The sequence below is a fragment of the Chiroxiphia lanceolata genome, chromosome 1 (genome assembly GCF_009829145.1).
Source record: "Chiroxiphia lanceolata isolate bChiLan1 chromosome 1, bChiLan1.pri, whole genome shotgun sequence".
NCBI lineage: Eukaryota > Metazoa > Chordata > Aves > Passeriformes > Pipridae > Chiroxiphia > Chiroxiphia lanceolata.
In genome coordinates this window covers 88,865,914-88,871,913 of record NC_045637.1, presented here as the reverse complement: position 1 = coordinate 88,871,913, position 6,000 = coordinate 88,865,914, and positions in this window count along the sequence as shown.

The following is a 6,000-nucleotide window of genomic DNA, read 5'->3' as shown; positions in this document are numbered from 1 at the left end:
CCAAAAAAAAAAAAAAAAGCTGCTTTGTTTTTCAAAATAAGAAGAGAAGAAAAACATAAAACCAACACAATGCTTTTTGTATGACAAACCAAAAAAATGCATAATCAGAAAGAGCTGAGAGATTGATAGCGCTAAAATGTGTAAGCAAATATGATGTGCTAAAAAAATAATACTGTGCACTGCTGTGTGGTACAGTCTTCAGAAAGCTGCACTGGCAATTTATGCTGACCTCAAGGATGTAGGATTATTTTTGAAAGAGGTGAGAATGACATCAGGAAAAAAGAAGGAAGAAGAAAATTATACATAGTGGAAGAGGTGGTAGCAGTGAGAATTTATAACCTGGTAGTCAGCCATTGTAGAAGTCATCCTTACCAATCATATCTCTGAGGCACTTAAATATCACCCTCATTAATAAAACAGAAACAACTGAAGAGCAAACACTTTGGCCTCAGAGGACATGCAAGGAACATCCTAGAATTCATCTGACCCTCTGGACATACAGAATGTTGCACAATTTGCTGCTGGGGCTACCAAATGTCTGAGCAACGCTTTATAAACTACATGAACATCCACGGAGTCATTCTGGTCAAGGAGAGTCAACTTACAATCTGAAATCGGTTTTAATGAGAAGACTCTGATGGGCATTATGTCAGCTTCTTTCAACCTTGGGTTTTTGATTGACTGCTGAGGACTGTCCTTTAGATGATAACAAGGATGTTGTCAGTCCTGCACAGACAGCTGGCACCAGGCTTGAATGCAAAAGCAAGTAGTGTGTACATCATACATGCGCTTTCTACATAAGAATTAATTTCAGCTAGAATTAATTTCACTGTAGTACTATTTACAAAAAAATTATGGATGACACTTTAAAAATTAGTTGCTCCTTCTGAGATGAACTATGGGTCTAATCACACAAGTGTAGCTCTTGATATCAGCATTGTGGTAGGCAGAGCCTAGCATGATACTATTGCAGTCACTACCAGCGATTACAGTAGCTTGTGAGCTGATAATATGAAATAAAGGAGAGAAGGTTGATTTCCTGCATTGTTTATGCAATTTTTGGAAGGATTTTCAGAAGCACCTCAGTGCTTTGTCTTTGTCTCTTGAAATTCAATTTAAAAGGGAACTGCATTGGAGGAGGAGTTAAGTGTTTAAAATCAGAGGAGAGGAAGGGAGAGAAGGGAAGGGGCGGGGAGGGGAGGAAAACCTTTGTCAATGACAGCTTTTTCAGAGAAAATAGAGCTTTTATATTGAATTTGTGTTGAATATTCAGAGTCCTAGAAACATGATAACATGTTGGAAAAGAAGTATTGTTTTTATAAAAGGACTAATATGAAAAAGATTTTGAATTCTACAGCAGCACATCTAAGTACATAATTGCTACATTCACGAAGCCATACCTTTAAATGACTGGAGCTTAGAAGATATGACTGGAATGTACAAAAAAACATGGATTCTCTCTATACTTTTCTTCATGGTATAAAGAATCATCACATGATCAGTCTGAAAATACCATTTATCTGCTGGGGAAAATTATCCCCAGTTCCCACTAGATTGCATTTGATATTAGCATTCTACTTTTAAGCAGTTTATAAAGGTTAATAAATAATTAATGGATGTTATAAGCTCATTTCAGATATGATCAGTGTACGCAACAGATGCATATCAGCATGTGCATTTGTAGTTGGTTATGTGTTATTGGGCTGGTATAGTCCATTTATTAAAACAGCTGCAAATAATTTAGGAACCCTTTCTACACTTCTTATATCTGGAAGAATAACATGAAGTGTGACCAAAAAAGGAAGAAAATTCTTTCACTTCCTCAGCAGTACAAACCAGTTTAATCTGACTTTGGGTTGGTCCTAACTAACCACTCAGCCTTATCATTATTTTAATTCTAGAATCTACTAAATGAGATACAAATCTGTAAGATTTAAAATCTTTAATGTGGGAGAGGAACAATCCTCTGAAACAACAAGATAGATTAGCATTTGACAACAAATCTTAAGGCATTAAACTTACAAATTATAAATGCAAACATATGTAAGAAAGATTTGTGGTACAATGCATCTTGTCCTTTTCCCACTGTGTCACTCACTGGGAAATTGGAACATATAGGAATTTTTGGGAGCTGTTGAACATGATATAGGTCAAGCATAGAATTTTCTGCTCGTTTTTGATATGACCAAACCTGAGGTGGTTTTTTGTTTGTTTTTGTTTTAAAAAAATATATTCTGATCGAAGACTCTAAGTAGGTAGAGGCAAATAAAAGGGGATATACCTGTCTGTACCAGCTAAAATTATAAATTCTGTCTTATCCAAGGTAGAAGCGAAAAAAATCTTTCTGCTTGAACTGGCTGTTGGCTTCAATGTTGCTCTGCCTAGGGACTCAGACAGACCAGGATGGTGAGATTTGCAAACTCTTTCTTGTTAATCTCCCTCAGGAAAACAAAAAGTGTCTAATATCATGTCCCTCATATTTTCCTTTTTAACCTAATACTTACCTTTGTCTTATTCTTTAGTCCATCATGGTATTTGGGATCTTAGTCCCACAAAGGGCAATATCTAAGCTTCTTCTCAATTAAATCCTTTCTGGAAGATCAGGAACTCTGCCCAATATATTTCTCTGAAACAGGACCCAAGTTTTTCTAAATACTTTTGCCAAAACATTAGTCAAAGTGGATTTATTGGTTTCAGAAATATATATTCATTTAATGATTAACAGCAACAACCAGCAGTAGTAGCAGTAGCAGCAGCAGTAGCAACAGCAGCAGTAGTAGTAGTAAAATAAATATACCTCATTCATGCCTGAAGGTTAATTTTTCTGCATTTTGAGAAAATGGTAAAAACTGGTTAGTTGAATAGTAACCAGGAAGATGGCAGCAGTGAAGGAGAAAAATTAAATAAGGGCCACTTGAAAATCATTGCCTATTTTAACTTAGAACAGGATCCAGACTTAAGTCTGAACTGACCAAGTAGTCTGCTTACTTAATTTTGCCCACTTAACAGCCACCAATAATTGGAAATTTGTTTCACTGCTCATTAGGGGCTCATGAAGATTTTATTTTGATCAATACACCCCACAGTGCTTGCACGTGCAATTTCTCCAGTTTGAGTTGTTGGAAAACTCAAGTCCCAGCATTTCCACAGGGATTTCTGAGATCCTGTAACACTCTCTTTTTCTGCCATGGGGACTAAGGAGAAGACTCTGGCCTCTGAAGCCAATGACAAAACTGAAATTAGCACAGTGAAAACAGAACTTGAATTACACAGTATATCTTTCAGATTCTTATCTCTATTTCTTCCTGATTCCTCAGATTTATTGCACTTCCAAAGGATGCTGTGTTAATTAACTAATCAGTGCATAGCATTTTCTTTTTAACATAAAAAGCTATTGTTTTTACTTAATCATTCACCATGTCAAGGAGCTAAAAAAGAATATGTTGCGGGGCTTGTCCTTGATTAAAACATAAAATATGGCAATAAATATTTTTTATTGGTTATAATACCTTTACTTTACTAGGAAGATAACAGACTGCTGCTTAACTGAACATGAAATATTAATTTAAAAGAAAAATATATGATAGGGAATTATTTCTGTTGTGTCTGCCTGTTTTTTATGTCTTCTTGTCTTCCTTTAAAAATCTGAGTCTTTCTAGTTTGTTTCATATTAACTAATTGATATAGTATTACCCAAGTCAGTGCAGAGAAGCAGCAGATTTTGAACTGGTGTTAGCACTTGTTTTACTTGCTTGTCAATGCTATACCACCATCATCTCTCTGGTATATAGATTTGTTAAGAGGAATGAAAAATGAAAAATAACTTTCAGCACTGATTTCAGAAAAATCTTAAAAGTATTTGATATAGAGTATATACAGCCTGTATTTTATATATGCTCTGTCTACTTTATATCTGATGTAAAGTATTTGAAACATGCACATGTACATGCACTTAGTGTTTATAAGGATGAATTGAAACATGTACCAAAATACTTTACTGAACTGGGGGAGGACGACACACATCTCATTTCAAAAATCAGCTACAAATATGTTGTAACTATTTTGATAAAAATCCATCTAAAACTTTATAGCAAGTTCTACATTTTGAGAAAAACCTTAGTGCTCTGAGAGGTTTATTGTATATTAACAGCGCAATACAATATTTGTAAAATCAAACAAAAGCTTATTTTTCAAGTATGTTTTACAGGATCTTTATTTCTAACTCCACCAATGCTACGTAGTTGGGTCTCTTATATTCCTACTTCTCATTTAATAAAAAAAATCTTATTACCGTAAAATTCCATTACTCTCATGCCTCCCTATGTAGTACAATGTTAAGTACACTACAATACCGAGTCCCAGATGGAATACAATGCTGTAATTCAATCGAGGGATCCTGCTAATGTCCCACACTGAAGAATATAGCTTAAGGGTTTGGGTATGGTAGCAAACCTCTCAGCCTGCAGACTGAATTACAACCTGACTATTCAATCTGGGCCATTGTGTCATTGTTTGTAATGTACAGGACCCTGATTATGTGTAATACTTCTGTAAAACAATTATTACAATGAAAAGGAGAAAGTAAGAGCACTGTAAATCAAAGTTGGTCCATAAGAATTATGCTATTATAGGACAGTTGGAGTTACAATGAGCATAATACAGAAAGAGAATATTTGCGAAATGTGTTAAAAGTTGCATGGAAGGTCTACCAAACAAGGGTTCGATCCAGCCTTCCCCACTTCTATTAGAAAGACTCACTAGTTAACTTCTCAAAGTGGATAAATTAATTGCTGTGGGTAGCTTTGGGTTTGATTTAGTTGTGGATGTAGTCATGAGTATTATAATTTTCTTCCTTTAGATGTCTAGTCTCACATTTGACCCTGAAGCCACCTGCCAAACTTCCAGCTGACCCTTGTAGCACCCAGAATCTCCAATCCCACAGTAAAGTTTACTCACCACCAACAGGTCTGTCTCCTGGCACCACCAGAAGCACATGAGCCATGACAGAGCTGCACAGCTCGTGTTGAAGGCCTTTCTGGATCTGCAGAAGCCAAATTCCTCATCATCACCTCTAAAGGTGTCTTTCTCTTCATCCTGCCAGCCACATGCTTCTCTCTTGTACTGGTCCTGGCACAGACCTTGTAAAGCCAATGCAAGGAGCTAAACCAATCAAAAATCAGCCATACAAAACCAAAGTAAAGAGTTTTTGGCTGGCTTAGTTCCTTGAAGAAGCCCTTCATGGATTTATAAAACACGCAGGAGTACCAATTTCAGGGTGGCAATGGGGATGTTCATCTCATGATACAGGAAGTCAAAAACCGATCTGATTCAGCGTATAGTGTCATTGTGCTTCGGTTTCAGTTGCTTTTGTTGCTCCTGCTCTGTTTTTGTGAAATATTGAGAGACCAGTGGAGCCAGGCATAGAAAAAGCAAGCATAGCTCTCTTGCTCAGCAATTACATCACTGGCCAAGGTTTATTTTAAACTGGACAGATTTAAATTGGAAAAACAAAAAAGAGAGTAGTACTGTTTTGCAGCATTTTAACAGCTCTGCAACACAGTTGGCCAAAACCTTATCCATCCCTCAAACAGTATTTGGCTGAACACAGGAGCTGTTTTTAAAACTATGCCAATCTGTTAACCTTTCAGTGCAGAATACACTCTTACTAGATCAATACATCCAAGTTATGCAGACACCAAGGAAAAAATGTAATTGGTTAAATGAATGGCCTTCACTGTCACAACAGAGGGGAATGAGACCTGAAAGGAGGCTTGTTATGGTGCACCCCTTTGAGCCAAGGTGCTCTGAATGTGCTGGACTGCTGGGTCATTGAGGTGTCACAAAGTTGTGGATTACCAAGTACCTCTCTTATGTTCTCCTTGTTGTCAAACACTCTGTACCTTCACAGAATTACCAATAAAACAGTCGTAGCAGCAGATTAGGTTTAAAAATCTACCTAATGTAGCATGAAATTTAGAGTGTATGCTCCAGCGATCAGAG